This window comes from Thermobia domestica, chromosome 5, assembly GCF_964235325.1.
Source record: "Thermobia domestica chromosome 5, izTheDome1.hap1.1, whole genome shotgun sequence".
Classification (NCBI taxonomy): domain Eukaryota; kingdom Metazoa; phylum Arthropoda; class Insecta; order Zygentoma; family Lepismatidae; genus Thermobia; species Thermobia domestica.
Genome location: NC_137458.1, coordinates 163,661,111 through 163,681,277, shown reverse-complemented (window position 1 = coordinate 163,681,277; position 20,167 = coordinate 163,661,111). Strand labels below are relative to the sequence as shown.

At 37.5% G+C, this 20,167-nt stretch overlaps 1 protein-coding gene across 1 annotated transcript in view; it reads left to right on the top strand.

Moving 5' to 3' along the window:
* Nucleotides 1–224: 224 nt before the first annotated feature.
* Nucleotides 225–20,167, top strand: part of LOC145686232 (SH2 domain-containing protein 4B-like) — a gene marked incomplete in the record, with an annotated part of 35,866 nt that continues 15,923 nt past the window's right edge. Inside the window, 1 exon segment of the mRNA XM_081759315.1 lies at nt 225–577.

Here is a 20,167-nt window from a genome sequence, read left to right as displayed (position 1 = left end):
ACTATTATTACTTTCTATTTGGAAAACGATTGAGATATTTGATAGTGGTAAACAAACTTAGAGTGCGTTAGCATTTTTTCTTTCTTTTTTATCTATTAGAACAAAATTTATGGTGTGTGGCAACGCTGAAGTGTTTTATGCGGAGCAAATTAAATTTCTTGAGAAAGAGTGGTACGCCCTGACGCGATCTGCGCGCGCATCGACTTGTATGTAGCACAAGGCACAGCACAGGTGCGATTTATTTTGTCGAATGACATTCTTACAAACGTGGTGGAGGGAAGCGTTGATGACACATCGTATGAGCGGAAAGCGAGATGTTTTGCTTTCGGTGTGTGTAATGTTCGGTGGTGAGTGAGGGATGTGATTGAACCTCTCAGTGAGTGAGTGCAATATACTTTTAAACAGTGTTTACTAGTATGTTCTTTACTATATGACTACTGTCAGTGATCAAGAAAATCATATTGAAAGTTTCTAGAAAAAGAATGTGATAAAGGAGTGTTAAAGGAAAAGAAAAAATCCTTGTGATTCATCTCATATCAAGTGTCATCCCGGAGAAAAGATCGGATATCGCACAAAGGTAAAGATCCAATTGTTATTACAATTTTTGCTACCCTGATTTCAACTTTTTTTCTTCTTTTTTGAGGGGAGAGAAAATGATATATATCATTGCCAGGATGATTTCAGGGAGTAGCAATCATATATATTTAGTTGTAGAAATACCTTTCATGGTCAAAACCACGAAATTCCTCCCCTAGCACTATATCTTCTCCGTTTATGCTCAGTGTGGTTAGTATTTTCACAGTCCTACCATAGAGTAATATGGTACTACTCTTCACCTCCAGTGTGTTAAGGATTTTCGCCAACCTCACCCCTTCACTTGTTTGAAAATAAAGTCTTTGTGTCACGTCCCACGTTTATGCCGGCTCGGTGATGATGAGAAATGAATGAAATGGTGGAATGAAGAAAGTGGGAGAAAACGGGTGAACTGCGGGAAAACACACGCACGCGGTGTTTGTGCACCGCAAAGCTCACTTGGCGCTAGCTGGGCTCGAACCAAGGACCTCATGCACCAGAAATGAGCGCTCTACCACTGAGCCAGTGCGGCCTCCTTCCACTTGTTTGATTTTTGTGTGTGGATAATTTAAATACAATTGCTTTCAAAGCCTTTCGTATAGCGTAAAAGATGAGGGCCCAACAATTGTAAGTCACAAATTGCGCATTCAAATTTCTGGTCTATAAAAGAATATTTTGAAAACTATTAGCACATACAGTAGCGTTTTGTAGATCTTACTTGGCTCGCTTTCTACACTTTCGATATTCTTCATTGTGTTTTAAGTTATCCACTAAAATTTGAAATTAAAAATGGGGTGAAATCAACTGACTATTCATGGATTCTTTAAAGCTTAGGCACTCGTTTGTCGCTACAGGAATGCTGTTCGAACTTGGCTATTCTTTGTGCTAATCTACTATAGTACAGGGGCGGATCCAGGACCGACTTCTGGGGGGGGGGTCAGTGGGTTGTCATACTGCTACTTTTAAGGGTTCCAAACTTTTTGATGGGATTTATTAATATTTATAAAATAAGAAAAGTTCCCCTCCTGGGGGGGCGATCGCCCCCCCCCCTGGATCCGCCCCTGCTATAGTATAATCTCAGTTACCTAGATGATTAGAGGTTCTTGTCTTCCTTACGGTGGGGAGACAGATTCTGGGTTGGAATTACTGCATTTTTTTTTTTTTTTTTTGCATCCCATGATGAATTGTACGCCCACGTCCAGTGTAATCTCACTTAACAGATTGAGAACGGTGCAATAATGCTATCAATAGCCATGTACTCGAGTCCCAAGTTCGGATGTAGGCTTATTCCATTTTAATAAATTCGATGGAAAGTGAAGCCTGTTTAGTTTGAATTTTAGACTACATGCCCATGGTAGTCCTAACACTTCATTAATTTTGTCTGGCGTCACCAAAAGTTAGTTTTTGAGCGGAGAACTATGTTGAGGATGTCAAACTAAAGATTCTATGCTTTACTGCTTCTAATTCTGTGTAATTTCGAACATGTGGAGTGAAGCTGCTATTTGTGGCCTCGGAAAATTAATTCAATTTGTAGTTTATGTTGAGCCTTTTATATGCATACGATTAGTGTACGCGCCTTCGGCGTGGGAGGCCCGGGTTATACGTTAACCTTTTCAGGACCAACGGCTTAGAGGCTAAACCAGCAGTTTAAACTAGTGGTGGGCACAAAAAATTTTCAAAAATCCGGTCTCTGTTTTTCACCGAAACCAGTTTCGGTTTTCTTCAAAACCGGTTCGGTTTTTCACCGAAACCGGTTATCGGTTTCTTCCAAAACCGGTTCGGTTTTTTACCTGGTCCGGTTTCGGTTTTCTTCAAAACCGATTCCGGGTTTTTTTCAATTTTTTTTTCTATTTCTGACCAGAATGGTGCTTCGTTGTTCTTCGGAAACCGAATCCATTTCCACAGAAATAGTTTTATGTGTTTTTGAAAAGTTTTCACCGTAACGAGTTTCGGTGAAAACCGAATCGATTTTGGAGAAGACCGAAACCGGTTTCGGTGAAAAACCGAACCGGTTTTGGAGAAAACCGAAATGTCGGTTTTTCGGGTTTCGGTTTTTATAGAAACCGGTTTTGCCCATCCCTAGTTTAAACCTCCGTAGCTCGGCACCTAATTGATCTAGAGAGTTGATTTAAGTGTCTACCTCTTCAGGAAAGGTGAAACACTCTAACGGTGTGCCTTTTCGATGCCTGGCGTACATGTAGGAACTTTTTCTCTTGCGTACGACAAATAACAGTGTTGCCATAGTCCAACAATTTTTATTTATTTATTTTTGATTTTCTTCTACGTTTATGAGTTGGGCACGGGAGGCACAAAAGTTAGCTCGTTAGAATCTGTGTCCCATAAGCTTTCCAACGAAGTATTGCTTATGTCTCTGTTACAATTAGGGGCGTCGCTAGGGCTGCCAACGACATGGTAGACCGAAATATTTCGAAAATTTTGTACAGGATGATTCTCGTAAGAAACACGTTTGGATTTTTTTCACGTGGTATTGAACTTGCGCCCTTGGCGTACAACTTCTGGTGTACCCCTGAAAGTATTTTTCCTGTGTACGAAGAGAAATAGTGTTGCCAGCCTCTTACAAAATTCCAGAAACAAAAGAATATCATTAAAAATTTTCTTCCTCGTCTTCTACGGCTTTGGCACGCAAAAGTTAGCGCGTTGGAATTTGTGTTTCATAAGCTTTACGACGAGGTATAGTTCATCTTTCTGTGACAATTAGAAGGGTTACTAGGGTCACCAACGTAAAGGTCTACGATTTTCTTAAAATATCTGTCGGTTCTGAAAAGGTTAAGCTGTAGGTTCACGTCTCCATACATCCTCGATGCTGAAAGGGGCGCTAAACTTCAATCAACCAATCAAGTCTCTTATGAACAATGAGCTTTCTCCAAATTAAATAAATATATATAGACAGTAGGATTCATATGCGTCATCTGGACAGTGTCACAATTCTATTGATTGGATTGGATTTTTGAGTTTAACGTCCCGTTCAGCAGCGAGGCTATATGAGACGTGGACCTACTGATTAACGTACAATCCGAACCACTTGAGCTCCCGCCGGAATCGGACCGTGGTCTCCCACGCCAAAGGCGCGTACGCTAACCATCACAATGCTATTGATGATATACATTATAATGCTTTAATTTGCTGTGAGGAGGGCTTTTGTAGAGATTTAGTTTATAAATAAACTAGTGATAACGTCTTATAAGTTGCTTTCTTGCTGGTGAACCACAATATTGGTGTTTGTCTATTCAAGTAACATGCCAACTTGCCTTCAATGGAGGCCGGTAACCAGCCCAAAAAAAATGTAGGGTGTGTGTTTGTGTGGCTGAAGTTAGGGGGGACCCGATTCAACCATATTATAGTTCATTTGCAAGCCTTCCGTAAAAATTTTAGGGGGCCCGGCCCCCTAGACCCCCTGGATACGGGCCTGCTTCAATGCACTAGGTAAACTCTGAAGATCTTGTACTATACCGTCGATCAGAAGTCGTGCGTAGGGCCATAATAGCTCCAATCTCCGTAATGTCGAATACTGTGACGATTTCAATTCCTCAGCATATCTCCCGGTGAACAATGGTAAGCAATTGAATACTATGGGAGACCCGGGTTCGATTCCCGGCGGAAGCTCATGTAGTTCGGATCCCACATGAAGCTGTAGGTCCACGTTTCCTATAGTCTCGCTGCTGAAAAGGGACGCTCAACTGAATCAAATCAAATCAAATTGAGCACTGTCTAGCTGTATAAGGACTATACAATTTATATCCCATGTCATTATTATAATACTAGCCTATAATCTTATTTGCTAGGCTTAAGGACTCTGATTTCTCATATCACTAATCAATCCCTGATCTTAAGGAATTTCGAGATATGGCCATCTTATTAAAACAGTTGCAACATCCACTCTTTTTTTTCCTTCCCTTCTAAGGGAAACAGAATAATTGCTGAAACATGTCTTTAATTAACAGTGGCGCAGCGTACTATGAGGCTCTGAGGCCGGGCCTACCCTGTTTTCTACCGTATATCTTCTTTATCTTTGGTTTCTTATAAAATAAAGTCAGTACTTCAACATTTCTTTTTTTTTCGGTAAGAAGTTAGTAGGATGGAAACACTCCGAGATCCTTCTGTCTGAGCCTCACCAGCTCGCTAGACAGGCTTACGGGCTATACTGCTTAGGGAGCGAAGCTATTATCGTTGGGGATTGCACGCATTCTTGGAAAGGTGCGAAGGCTCGCCTCTGGGAGTTTAGTTTCAGCGTTGAAGGCATCTTTAAATGCTAATATATGCCATAAAATGACTTCCTTAACACAGAGTAAGAATTTTCTGTGTAGAATTATGTATTTCTGTTGGCGATGACTGGTTTAATTTAGGTATATACTTTCAGGAGTCATTTAGAGCAGCTTTTTTTTTTTTCTTACGTAGGCCTGGTTCATTATAGCTTGTAGAATATAAGTCTGATACATTAAACATACGCATAAATTTGCCAAACGCTACGTACGGAATAGAATAATATTTGTGTGTAATGTTAGTTTCATAGAATCAGTGGGGTAGTTACAATTTTGTTCCGGGGGGCTTTGCTAACTTTATTCCTGACAATTTGAAAATTCTGCAATATACAGTATATAAAATAATAAAAAGTTGCGATAATGCCACTCTTGAAATATGCCACTGCGTAGAATACAATATTAAATATCTTGCTTTGTTTCAAACGAAGTTCCTTCTAAGCGTTAACATATGTAGTGAAGTAATTATCACGTGATGCATTAATTAAATGCAGTATTGTACTTACTTTAAAGTGGGAGATGCAAGTAACAAACGCTTATCCAAGAAATTTGACAGCTAACTATAAGAATGTGCTTTCTTTTTCTTTCTCTCATTTTCAAGTATACAGGAAATGAAAACATCAAGTTAGGAAGAAACTTCCCTCATCCCCGTCAAATCCCAGACAGAAGAAAATATGAACTACACTTCAAAATATTTGTTGTGAAGTTAATTCCATTAATACATTCTGAATATAATTTTAAACATATTATAATACATAAAATGTTCTTGGGCCTACCCTACTTCTGGTATTCCGCTTCACCACTGTTAATTAACGCATTTCCTCTTAAGGTATTTCCAGATATGGTCATGCTTTAAAAATTACAACTCCTACCCATTTTCCTACCTTTTCTTCCCTTCGAACTCAAGTAAATAAATAACGCTGACAGACGTGTCTAGTTTTTAAAATGGAAAGTTCAAATAACAAATTTCATGTCTTAACATTCAAAGATTCCGAGATAAGGACATTTTAAGGAAATAATTGCCACCCATCTTTTCTTCTTTTCCCATCGAATTCCCCAAAATCAGGTCACAAATCATATGCCCTGTCCGGATGTCAAATGATTAAGCGTAAGCGATTTGAGTAGACGTTGATCCATCAGTCAGTCAGAACTTCTTTTATATAGAGATGTTTTCGTAATATTCATTAGAAGAAAAAATGTATTCGATTATAACGTGCTACTGTGGAAGACCACACGATTTTTCTCAGGGAGCAAATTACCATGTTAAGCCTGAACACTATGGTGATTCATCTTCTCAGAAGTGTAATAGAAATAAAGGGAAGAGTCTTTAAGACAGCAGGAGTGATCACAATTGAACGGCACATGCATGAATAAAGCAAAGTAGGGAAGATCATACAATGTCACTTACATCGATTTCTTAAAAGTCTAAGCCTGCATTGACCAAGTGGTAGAGCGTTCACCTCTGGTGTGTGTGGTCCTTGGTTCTATCCCAGCTCGCGTCAAGTGGACCTTGCGGTGGGCATACACCATGTGTATGCGTTTTCTCGGAGTTCTCCCGTTTCCTATCACTTTATGCATTCCATCATTGCATTCATTTCTCATCATCACCGTCTTCTTAAGCCTAGCCGGCATAGGCTATCTCTGGGACGTAAAACTCAAAAGATTTCATTTCATTTTCATTTCAAAAGTCTCAACTCAAAGTGAACTGCATTCTGTGAGAGTGCAGAGTGAAGTTTGATAACACTTCCTCAATGAAGACACATCTTTCTTTGCTGACATGTTTTATGTAAACATTCAATATGTACGGTACAATCTTGCGTGACCTGTGAACAAGTCTTGTCGTTAAGTTCTAAATGACCTTTCTGCTGTGAGTGTTGTTGCAGGCTAACTAAAACGTTATTTTAATTTGCTCCTACTACGAATAAATCTCTGAGAGATCAATCTGTGCAACACTGGAAAAGATGAAATCAGAATTTTAAAGTCCAATGGTTAGGCTCTAGGGAAGTGGTTCCCAACCTTTTTTTGGCCATGCCCCATGTAGGCATATAAAAAATCACGATCTTCCTTACTGTGAATTTTTTGTTTGTTTGCACTGCCCATTTTATTCAAGTGGCATCTCACTGAATATAATAGATGTGAAATAATAATAATAACGCAAAAATACTTGAAACAGAAATAAATAAACTGAAATCTAGATACTACATTAGCCATTATGCATCAATAGATAAAGTTGTAACGTCCCTCTCAATTTGATTTAATAATAGAATTAGGATTTTCTAAATCATTTTCTAATATTGGTCCGAATAGGTGTCCGGTGCCGCACAATTTATCCAAATTTAAATTGTGAAAATTTAGGGTATGTTTTCTATTCACGACCATACAAATATGTCATCATATCGATGCTGTTTAAAAAAAATGTGCTGATTTTTCATTTTGAAGTAGGCCTAATAGTAACGATAATGCAGTGAGAATGATGGAGTCGGTACATATATATACCTGCCTAATTGTATTTTCCTAAAACTGCAATTAAATAATTACTAGTATTTTATTTATTTTATTTTTTCCGGGGCCGCGGTGGTTCAGTGGTAGAGGGTTCACCTCTGGTGCGCGACGTCCTTGGATCGATTCTAGCTCGCTCCAAGTGAGCCTTGTGGTAGACAAACACCGTGTGCGTGGGTTTTCTCGGGGTTCGGGGTTCTCACACTTTCTTCACTCCACTATTCCATTCATTTCTCATCATCACCGTCTCCTTTAGTCTAGCCGGCATATCCGTGAGACGTAAAACTTAAAATTTTCTTCTCTTGGCTTTATTCGTGTATCTTTTACTTTTCTGCTGCGTCACATTTCAGGACGTGGGTTATATTCTGGCCAATACGGTATATATTGGTTAGTTATGTTCCAAATGTTATTGTTATTCATATACATTATATTGGTATTTATTCATATATTTTATTGGTATTTTAATTTTAAAAAAAAATATTTCTCAGTAAACTTAGTCGGTTGTAAAATCATAAATTAAGGGGGTTTTGCAACTTGTATGTTCATATAAATATATAAGAGTCTGTAAAAAACAGAAGTTTTTTGTTATTTTTTTCCATGGTATTAAAAGAGTGAATTTGTTTTTTGTACCAATTTTAAATTTGTTTAACGTGACTAAGTCCTCGAATTTCACCGTAAATCATTAAATAATCCCATTGGGGCGTGCCCCCCATGTTGGATATCACGACCTTAGGGTAAAGGGGGCGGATGATTAACAAAAGTAAGTGACTATCAAAGAATTGGTGGGATTATAATGTGGAAGGAAACGAGAGGACCCGAGAAAACCCAAGTACACTGGACTACATTGTTCACCACAAATTCTCATGAACTGGTATCGAACCTTTCTGAACTGGTATAGACCTTTCGCACTAGAAGTGAGAGTTCTACGTGTGTAACATTTGTGTTTCTGATATCTACATTTCAGACGGCCTTCCTTGAAACTCATTAAATCAGACAGGCAATGTAGACCTATGTCGAAAATAATTCACTTTAGAAGAACGAAGGATTCTCTTTCCACTGTGCACTGCCGCAAATCCCGGGGAGATGAGGGGGACATGTTCCTTCCAATCTTGGAACTGGGGGGACTGTCCCTCGATAATTCGATTTCAAATGTGTTATTCGGGGAGAAATGTGATTATTTGTGTTCGATTGCCACAAAGGAAAGTGAGATGAAATTGATATGCTCCTAGAATAAGCCTCAAATCTGCCCGCCTCTCAATGTTGAAGACAACTCTCCTCCCCTGATTCTCCACAGCATTGTTTACAACTTCACGAATAGTTTGAACTTGAACATCGCTTATGTATATATATTTAATTTACAAAAAAATATTATATATATGCTTAATTAATATTAATAATAAACATATATATATATATATATATATATATATATATATATATATATATATATATATATATATATGGGAACGGTCTTACCCTCCCCCCATGTTGTTGACAGATTTGCGCCCCGCCACTGTGAGTGTATTACTTTTCTTTCTTTTTTTTTTTAATGTACTTCCAAACAACATTATCATTTTAGGATAAAAAGAGCAAAATGAGAAAAGTAAAAATTCGTGTAAGGTTCTAGACAAATATAACTAAGCCATTTGATTGTTATGTGGAAATGCGGATTTCCTTTTTGAAATATGCTTTGACGAACCGACAGCATTCGCTGCTTCAAAGATATGTTTATTCAGTTATGTACTCCTTTTGACATGTCATGTTTGTGTCGTCTTCACATGTTATTTTCATTTCCTTTCTAAGGAAGGCGGAAGTATTCTTCTGTTGTCAACACAAAACAATCACCCGTTGTCTTCTCTTTGTGCTTACATGAAAGCGAAATTTTAAACATGGAAGCAGTTGTTAAAAAGCTTTCTTAAATTCTTTTAGTTTTTGCATGTAATATTACTTGAAAATTAAGTTATTTTAATAAGCAGTGAGACAGAATACTAGGAAGTCTGACTGCATCATCTTTAAAACCGTGCTTCTCGAGACTAAACGGCTATTATAATATGATGTGAGGAAGGGTTCAATCCTCACAAGGGCGTTAAGGACAAGGGACAATTGCTTCCCTTGAGTTAAAAAAAAAGTGCTTTTTAATAAATTATGTACTAATAAAAAAATGTGAGTCTTATGTCGGTGAACAATATTGTCCCCCTCTGGCAAAATCTGATATTACACCACTGAAGCCTCAGCAGGGGTGGATTGTTCGACCGGCAAATGTACAGGAGCCACCTGTGATCCAATACGTTTTTCTTTTTCAAAATTTTGTTCTAAAAGCTCTCCTAACATTAAGAGGGCTCATCCTGGCGAAATTAAAATATCGCTAATTTTACAGTAAGTTTGTGATATCTTCAAATAGATAAAATATAATCGGAATGTGGAACAAGAGCGCCCTAGACAATATCATTTTGCATGAGATACCGTTATCACGACTCACTTATCTGCTTTCGATTTCGAGCCATTTTGAAAATCGGCACATTTATTTTCGCGTTTCTAGACGGCTGAAAACGGAAAGCCACTAGGTGATTCAGGACATTGTATACATTTCAATATGTGTCAATGCATGCCACTTTCAAATCTTAAGTTATTATTACAACGAACTCTGTCATATGTATGGGTAGTAGTGTATAATTGTACGCACTTACATAATTGTATTAGCGGATTTCTGTCTTGTGAATAGGAAATGACATTTATATGAAACGCCGAATGAAGAACAGTTGTAGAAACTATAAAGGATCTTAAGTCTTTCGCCGTGAAGTATTGACAGAATATTTAATATATTAGCCTAATTCTTGCAATGTGCAATCTACCATTTCGAGCATACAGAGAAAAGCTAGACAGTGGAAAAGACATTACCATTATAGAATTGCTAACCAGGTATTGCAAGTGTCCCTATATATGTAAGATGTTTTACAAGAAGTACTAAATGAACCAGAAAAGGAAATACCATGAAAGTTTGTCAGGGGCCTACAAGCCTCTGATCTTCAGCAAGAGGAATGTTACGTTTCTTATTATGTCAGTGCTGCAAAAGCACTTATCAGTGATGGACAAATTACGGCCCCTGGGCCAGACGAGAGCCCCTGAGGAGATTTTATTCGGTCAGCTGTGTGATTCTTGATCTGACGACGCCCTCTTTTACCCGGATGGTACTCGTTTCCAGGCCCTAAAAAATGTCAGGGCGGGTTTGTGGGAAAATACGGGAGTGTCCTGTTTTGAGGGGTGAAAACAGCTGCACCTACTTGTAGCATTGTTGTTTTTAGTAAATTATATTGGTCCACCTAATGTTCTTTTTTCTTTGGCTTTCTCCTTAAAAAGTTTGCCATCACCGAACTCTGTAAACAAAGCGTACTTAAGAGCAGAGATCCCCATCCTACCCTAGTGCTTGAGATTTACTTCCCCCATCTCTGAAAAAGAAAGTAGTATAGAAAGATCGGAGTTGGTTGTGACAGTGTCAAGATAACTTGCTCTTTATACTAAATGTCACTGTTTAGTGTTCTTAAAAGCATCAGTATAATTGAAGTATGAGTATTTTGTTGAAGTATGAGTTGAATGAAAAAAGTGGTCTCACCAAATGGAATGGGCGAAACTTGCGCCCTAAAATCCGCCTATGGGCACCCTTGCTAAAGAGGAAGCAGGAGTGGATTAAGAGTTTTGATAACCAAAAACAATTTGAGGATATGAACCAAAAACAATTTTCATTATATAATTATGTCTCACAGGTTTGGTTTTTTTTATACTTTCTTTCTTTTCTTTTCTTTTTTTCTTTTTTTTTTAATAGTGGCACAACAGTTTAATGTAAACAGGTAACGTTAATCCAGGTGTAAGAATGGGAGCTCCATGGGAAAATTAAAGTTTTAAATTATTATATTAACAAGCGAAAACTTTGTAATATTCTATGAAGGAACAATTATACGCAGTTGTTTGTGTCCTAGCACGTCTTTAGATACGATAGAATACGTCACTAAATCTGAGAGACCAGGGGCGCTTAATATTATTATTTTATATACAGAATGCCCATAAAAATACTATCATATACCATGCCGCTTTGGACAGTCGTATTTAAATGAAATTGGTCATATTTGGAAGAAAACCGCAAACATTTTTACTATACCTCATAGACGTTGATTGTGGGCCCCACGAGTGGATAATGCAGGTATCAAGACGATATTCCCATTCACACACTCCAACATATCTGACGAAATGGACTAGATGGCAACACTGATACGAACTTGCACTTCTTGCAAGTTTTGAGGCAATGGGGGTACATAGATACAATCCTTTACGTAACCTCATAAAAGAGTTAAGTCAGGCGACCTCGGCGGCCACTTGTAGGAGACATTATCATCATTTCCGGCACGTTCAATCAATCTTCCTGGAAGCCGCTCATTCAGATTCCCGAACATGTAAATGTCAGTGAGGTGGTGCTCCATCTTGTTGGAAAATAGTCATTGCCTTCTTTTTCTTCCAGTTGTGGAAATAACCAATCGTTGACCATGTCAACATAACCTGTAACAGTGGCCTCCCGAAAGAAAAATGTGCCATAGACTTGATGTTTCGATACGGCACAAAAGACATTAATTTTAGGGGAGTCTCTTAACTTCCAAAATAGCATGTGGATTCTCGATCCCCCAAATCCTAACATTATGCCTGTTCAATTTTCCATTAACATGTAATATTGCCTGATCACTGAATCTTGCACCAGATTCTGTGTGCTGTGATATTCCAAAAGACACCAACTTTGTTATTGTGCGGTCGCCATAATTCCTTGAAAATTATTCTTTTAATAACAACACAACCAAAGGAGATAAATATACATTAGCACATTACGGCATAACAATACAGAAACATTAAAGCTTCCCAAAGTGACCTCCAGGAGAAACAGCAACTGCCTGCTAAATATCCCATATGAACCCATATCGGCTAATCACAAAGTAAACGTGAGTGGAATTTACTTTTTCTGTATTTGGTCCCTTCTATTTCTTTCAAAAATATTTGAGTTTTTCTTTCAAAGTGACTAATATTATTTAAATACAATTATTCAAAGCGACGTAATACCACGTTCAAGTATGATAGTCTTTTTATGGACACGCTATTCAAACCAACAGACACACGCCCATTGAAGGAATCAACGGGAGAGGGAGTAGGTAGGGCCGGGACTAAGGGTACTAACTGGATTTTCAGTTTCTTGGGGAATCGTAATATTATTCTATAAGGAACAGAGTGATAATTTTTGGTGGAGTTAAGCACGATGACTTATAAATTAAATTCTGGTTGATTTTTCCTACAATCAAGGATTTATCTAAGATTTTTTTTGTAAGAAATCCTTTTCGCAAATTGACATTTAAAATATAATTAAAATCTCACGCCTTTGTAAATCGAATTTTACTACAACAGAGGAGAAAATTGAGTTGGATGAACTAATTGATGTGCTTAGCGTGTACCTGTGTTTCTCAAAGGATGCAGCGGGCATCTTAGTTTTTGTAGTTATCCAAGGTGTAGCCCAAGAATCAACCGTCCAACGATAACACTGAAACAAAGTTGTTCGAAATCTTCATCAGATATACGTTCACTCTCTTAAACAGGGCGCGATATCATCTCGTTGAAGTATGTTTGTGTGGGTAAAAGGGAGAGACGAGGTCGCGAGTGTTAAGAAAAATATAATAATAATAATAATAATAATAATAATAATAATAATAACATAATGAACTCTCTTCACCAGGCATGCACCTAGAAATTTTTGTTGGGAAGGGTCCAATAGTACAAGTCATTACGTCTGTTGTAGTGTTGAAGGTTATTATCCTGCATCCGAAAAAGCAAAAAGTAATCGTAAAGCACTTCCACCCATATTTTCAGGAAAAAATAGGTAATAGAACTAGATTGTCTTTATGAGAAAAGAAAGAGTTGAGTTGATTTTAGTTTAGCGTCCCTTTCAGCAGCGAGGCTATATGAGACGTGGACCTACTGATTAACGTGGAATCCGAACCACATGAGCTCCCGCCGGGAATCGAACCCGGGTCTCCCACGCCAAAGGCGCGTACGCTAACCGAGAGAAAAGAAAGAGTCTAGAAGTAAAAGATCAAATCTTCATATTACATCAATCATTTTTCTGTTAAACAAGTAGGCTATAGTTTTGTAAGAAAGTGTACAAATATATGTTGAGTCAGGAAGTTTTGTTGGGGGAAGCGGACGGTCCGGACCAAGTGGACCCCGGCGTTGGTACGCCTCTGTTCTTCACACTTGGATGTTTCGACTAAAGAGCTTCTGTATTTAAACATCAGTGATTATTAAACTATGTACGATTAGCGATACCCGCCAATCACATATTCACCTATTAGTTATATAATGATTAAACACTTGTACCTATTAATTATACAGTGTGGCCCAAAAGTAGTTATACACCCCTGCATGGATCAAGTATAACATTCTAGCTTATAGGTTTATTTGCTTCGGCTGTTCCGAGCTTAAGATATAAGTAAAAAGTCATTAAGAACAAATAATAAAGAAATTAAGTCTACCTGATGGATAACAATAAGAAGTAATATAAATAGCAATAAGTTAATCAGTACGGTAGTATATACCTACTTTTGGGCCACCTTGTATGTGAATGAATTATTGTAATTAATTTGCAAAACTTCTGACAATAGTTTGACTTAATACACTTTCCCCAATACGTTTCTGAAATTCGACGTCAAGCAATACCATAGATTTGTGTGAGTGTCGTTTAGTCGGAAGAGAAGCACTGGGACACTTGTTATTTTCAATTTTCATGCTGCACTGTACACGCAAGCTAGTTGTAGGTCCAAGTGATGAGGTTACAGGTGAGCGAGCACATTCGTAAGAGAGGCAAAGGTCAAGATGTGTTACTGTGTCACCAAAACACCTACGCACAGTCTTATGTAAGGACAACTCTGTATTAGATTAAGAAAAAAATCTCAATGTGATACTGTACTGTATATAGTAATGGACATCTTTTACAAGACTTGCGAAAGTCGATAAGTTTCAGTTTTTATTTTTAAATTTCTTTTTGCAGCTACATGTAAATATTAGAGTAAACAAAATTTGAGTTTTATATATGTACACAATAATGTGAGCTTAATACAATCTGCTTACAAACTACATTTGAACGCATGATGGCTAACTATGGATCTTATTCTGAAATTTAATTTAGGTATGAAAAAAATATACTCTTCTCGGCTGTTTATGATTTTTGGAGACAGAATTTCCGCGATTTGTTAAATTTGTGCCAGCTGTGTTCTACTGTATTGTCTAACTTCAACATTCTCAGATCATGCTAACCACACTACTTTTGGTAGGGCGGTGATTAGGAAGGCAAGAGGAGGCAGTTGCCTCTGGACTTTTCTGTGGGATGAAGAAAGTGGGAGAACCCTTACGTGGTATTGTCCATTTGTTATCGAACCAGGGACCCCAGAAACTTTCTTGAATATTCTATAAGCTCATAGGAATGGATCGGCGGTAGGGCGCTTACTTTCGGAGTGCAAGATAGGCCCTGTGATTGGTGATGGTCAAGTATCATGTTCTGAGAGTTTTGTTTGGGATCACTTCCCACGGCAAGTCAATATAGCCCTCCCAATGTCTTTTCACCTGTGAATTTCTGTGAGCTTTTTTTCAGAAACCGCTTGATAAATACGGACTACCTCTAAATTCTCGTGATTCTCTTTCCTTAAATCAATAAAGCTACGTATGTACTTTCAAACTTTAATTATTCTGAGCTCTAGTGTCTTCCCTCTGGTGACGAACTTAATTCAAGACTATTGTAGTGCAGTAAATGAAGCTCAAATTTTAATGAAGAAAGGAACAAATTTGTAACAAGCTGAAAATTCGTATCGATATTGGGAATTATGTTCTAAACGACATACAAAAAGTCCCCTGATATCCCACCTGACCTTCGTCCGCCATATTGGAAATTGGCCGCTGGAAGTGTCAAATGAACAATACCCAGATAACATAGCAATATCTTCGTTATGGTTGAACATAAAGAGTTAAATTTAGTGTTGTTTTATAGATTCTTTTAGGTAAATAATTTTTCATAAAACGCATCCTTTTAGAAATATTTAGCTTTAAATTCTAAAATCCCTAAGCCTACTGTAAAACTGATTTAAAACTGTATTGAACTTAGGAAGTAATTATTAACAAGTTGAAATTGACATAGATGTTGGTAAAAATTATTTAACTAACGTAATGAAATCCCACAACTTCTTCGTTTGCCATATTGGAAAATGTCCAAATGTCCGAAGTAATTGAAAGATGATATCTTTTTAAGTGAAATACAAAATCTGGACCGGGCTAAATATTTGAGAAACTAAATGCAGTGGATCCGAAGTCAATTGAGATCAGTGTTGGTGGGAGGGGGAAACATTGTGATGTGGATAAGGTTGTCGTCCGCCATCTTGGAATCAACTTGTTTATTTTAAATGACAACATGATCGTATGGCGTATTAAACAACATGTTCGTTCGAAGAGAAACCAAACGAGAAGGTTATTTTTCCAAAATCTGCAACGGATTTGAAGTTGTGAATAGATTTAGGATATTTTGTGTGAAATGCTGTAAAATGTGCTACACAAATGAGACAATTGCAATCACATGACATGTTCAATATATCCACCGTTCTGTTCTATGCACATCCTTAATCGTGCGATCCAGTGCTTGTGCACTCTGTGAAGCATTGTCGGTGATATTTATTCACAGGCCGTAATGATTCTCCTATTCAGGTGGCCAATGTCAGACGATAGCTTTAAGGTGTCCCCAAAGATAAAAATCCAATGGAGTTAGGTCGGGTGACCTTTCTGGCCACTCAACTGGTCCATACCGACCCATCCAGCAACCGGGAAACTGTTCATTGAGCCATCGATTACAGTAGTAGGGACCGGCGTATATTGAGCCAGCATTATATATATAAAATATGGGTGTGCCGCGAAAATTCAAATTACACTTGTAGTGTGCCGCAAGTTGAAAAAGGTTGGGAAACGCTGTTCTAGATGATATTGAGGAGGGGGGGGGGGATCAGGACATAAATTTTGTACATGAATTTACAAACCGAAACAAGAAGTTTTTCGAAAATTAAGACATGAAACGAGAAAAAATTCTTAAAGAATTGAGAAAAGACGAGACTTTTACCAAAATTTGCGAGACGAGACGAGATGAAATACGCTACAGGAGATGTTTTTTTATATAACGTTCACGTGCTAAGTGATCAAAGTGGTGGCACGACGTTCCCTTACTTTCTAAAATTACTGATTGCGCATCTTTCTTTCCAATTGTGCAGAATTATACTCTGGTATAAACAGAAATGAAACAAACAAGTTCCCCTACTTATCTTGGCCAACTTCGCTCCAGGTTAGTAGCAGCCCAAAAAAGGTGGGGGATCCGGTAGACGTTAGGGGACTTAACCCAACCATATTATAGTTCATTTGCAAGCCTACCGTGAAAATTTTAGGAGGAACAGCAAAAATTTAGGGGGACGCTCCCCCCCCCAGATCCCGTGGATACGAGCCTGATTCACCCACATCACATTACAATTGATTAAGCTATCAACATTACACAAGAAGTCATGCATAACATTTAATTATTAAATGTTCTATTATTTATTGAAAATTTACAATATTCTATATAATATTGGATTGGTCTATTCTGTTTTGATGAATCGCTTGTATTTCGAGCCTACAGTATGTTCATCATACAAGAAGTAATCAGCCCGTACCAAACGATCCTTCTGGATCCGCTAGGAATTCAGCTTCTGATTACATACGTCAAGGGAAGGGGGTTCTACTTGTATTTTCTGCTCGCAAATCTGGTATCGGAATAACCTGTACAATGCTTGCATTCTTTCTACATAACGTACAGGAATTGGAATATCAATTCGTGTGTAATTAAATAATATTCGTGAGCGACGGTTAGTTTTCAGTGCCACAGTGACTCAATGGCCTTGTACTCTTCAGTCCTAAATACGTAGATGGTGTTAACGGTGGACGAAAAAAATTTCCATTGCCAACGAAGGTTATATTGCCTATTTTGCCTTCTGATTATAGGGCTATGTGCGTAATAGTTTTGTGTTGTGGTAACGTATAAATTGTAGCAAAGCCTATGAATATTGGCCTTGAAATATGCAAGGCTAGAGGCAAAGAGGTTGTCATTAAAACGTGACAAAGTATCAAAAAGTGAGAAAGAAAGAAGGAATCACATGTTTAACATTCTTTATTCCAGCCTCCTGTTAAATTCCTAGTCCACGTCAGTATTATATATATATATATATATATATATATATATATATATATATATATATATATATATATATATATATATATATATATATATATATATATCAAAATGGTTAAGCACTGGTCAGGTTTCCTTCTGTTGCTATGGAGTAGGAAAAGGGAAACGCTCTCTATATTCAAGGACATTTTGATACAGATCTGAATGAATAGCCTCCTTTCGTTCAGTTGGAAGGAAAAATGAGAAACCCCTCATTAGAATTGTCATACATTAAGACATGAAACACCAAATATTTTGTAATTTTAATCATAGTGTGAAATTTTCTTTACGAATATCATCTTCTCTGAACACATCTTACAGTTAGTGTAATATTTCCAGAGTCAGATTAAGATTATGATACCATATGATCAGAAAATGTGTGCAGGCGACGCCAAAACTGTTAGTTAAGAAACTTAGGCCTATAGTGTTAGATTATAAAAATTCTCTACAGATTGGGGAACTTTTGATAACTTTATAATCACATTCCATATATCATCTCACATAAAGAAGCATCCTTTAGTACTATAAGACAAAACCGACCAAAGCACAAAATATATATTAATAACACTTGTGTAATAGTTTGAGCAGCGTAACCGCCTTCAACAGACACGATAAGCTATATCTATGCTGTGTATATTTGGTGCTTTGATCAGTTTTGTTTAATGATACTATGGAATATTTCCGAAGCTATGATGAAGATACATGAATCCTTGAATATAATAGAGTGAATTAAGGACTCTGTACACATACCAACAAAATGTTGGTTGCAAAGTATGAAATTTCAGCAGACCTCTATAAATTAAGCCGTGAGTGCTCATGGGTTGCATATCAATTTACGTTTTATCCACTATGCAATCAGTGTTGTAACCTGAAATTATAAATTTTCACAACTTCCGATTTGAACAGATAGATAAACGGAAAGACCAAATTCATTCTTAGGACGCGGAAGCTCTTTTAGATATGTCTTACCATTTTTGTTCTATGAAAATAAGTAGGATCTATTGGAACCGGTAGTAATAATACATTTTAACCACTCCCGAGTTTGGTAGACTGTTGCAGGTGGGGATAATGTTTTCTTAAAACGCTTAATCGACTGCAAAAAAACGCTTCTCATTGTCTATTACTATTCTTGTTCTATGAAGATCAATAATGAAACCGGAAACAATTGATTTCTACTACTTCCAGTTTCAATAGCGGGTTAACGTAGAAGATGAAGCCTACTCTTGATATTCTGAACTGATTGCAGAAACCCGCTTCTTGATACATTTTACCGTTTTTTCCTCTATGGATACCAGTGTTGAAGCCGAAAGTAATACCACTTAAGGTTTTTGTAGTGTGTTGGGGACAGTCAATATGTTGTCGTGAGACACCAAATCTCCCTTCCCAACGATTGTTTCCTATCTATGATTACATTTAATATTTTTATTTTTTTACACAGTAGACATATATGATACCTGCTGATGTAAAATTACGGAGCAGTAAGTTTTTCCATTATAAATTAGCTCTGTTAAGTTAAAATAATATTTTTTTCAGTAAAAATCCATCATCAATTAAAACCAGGTTCCAATAGCTACAAAAATCCAACTTTTAAAACTTGTCCGGTCCGGCAATATTGGTTTCCTTCCTTTTAGCACTACTCATCTACTTGAACTCTACACAATGCTAAGCGTGACTGTTGGCAGCCGACAGAACTGCAGGCGGCTGTGTTTATGCACTTATTCACCTGTCCGGAAAAGCGTTTCCACCAGAGTAATTAAAAAAATACTGAAAATAAAAAAATGTCCCCACAAGGAATCATGACGCAAATTGAGTGATTGAAATGAAGAGATAAGTAAAACATTGCAGCATTTAAACAATCTAACAACGTTATTTGTATAACGTAAACAAAAACAATAGTGCAGTCAAATTATCAAAAGAGTAAGGAACAAATTAGTAACAAGCTGAAAATTGGTACAGATGTTCAGAATGATGTTTTAAATAACATATTAAAAGTCCTCTGAAATCCCACCTGACCTTCGCCCGCAATATTGGAAAATGACCGCTGGAAATGTCAAATGAACAATCTTATCAAAGATACAAGGTGCAGGTAAGGTAATGGTGTGGTGTTGAATATGGGGCGAAAAACTCATTGGACCGGGCGGGGACCTTGGATGTTGCACAATATCGAGATATACTTGAAAAAACTATTATGCCAATTTTCTTGAACGAAGAAGCGAGACTTACTCAATATTGGCAACAAGATCGGACACCGTCGCATTATGGTTGTAATGTAATAGTAGTAGGGACCGGCGTATATTGAGCCGAGTCAGCAAAAATTTTTGTGACGTCATAGGTCAAAGGTCAATGACCTTGGCCCAGGGTCAATGACCGAGGGGTACCTAGGACCACCCCCTCTAAATTTTGGCAGGGGTACCATGGCCCACCCCCTAAATTTTGGCAGGGGTACCTAGGACCACCCCCCTTAAATTTTGAAAATTGCCAAATCTAAAAATTTGGTATGGTA